Source organism: Lolium rigidum, chromosome 4 (genome assembly GCF_022539505.1).
Source record: "Lolium rigidum isolate FL_2022 chromosome 4, APGP_CSIRO_Lrig_0.1, whole genome shotgun sequence".
Lineage (NCBI taxonomy): Eukaryota > Viridiplantae > Streptophyta > Magnoliopsida > Poales > Poaceae > Lolium > Lolium rigidum.
In genome coordinates, this window is record NC_061511.1 from 185,069,993 (window position 1) to 185,070,391 (window position 399).

Consider the following 399-nt stretch of genomic DNA (forward strand, 5'->3'; position numbering starts at 1 on the left):
TTTCATTCAACTTGGGCATTTTCATCTGAGCAAGTCTGGTGCCTCTAAAAAATCGTCTTTACGGACTGTTCTGTTTTGACAGATTCTGCCTTTTATTTCGCATTGCCTGTTTTGCTATGTTTGATGGATTTCTTTGTTCCATTAACTTTCAGTAGCTTTGTGCAATGTCCAGAAGTGTTAAGAATGATTATGTCACCTCTGAATATATGAATTATGCACTCGACCCTCTAATGAGATTGTTTTGAGTTTGGTGTGGAGGAAGTTTTCAAGGGTCAAGAGAGGAGGATGATACAATATGATCAAGAAGAGTGAAAAGTCTAAGCTTGGGGATGCCCCCGTGGTTCATCCCTGCATATTTTAAGAAGACTCAAGCATCTAAGCTTGGGGATGCCCAAGGCA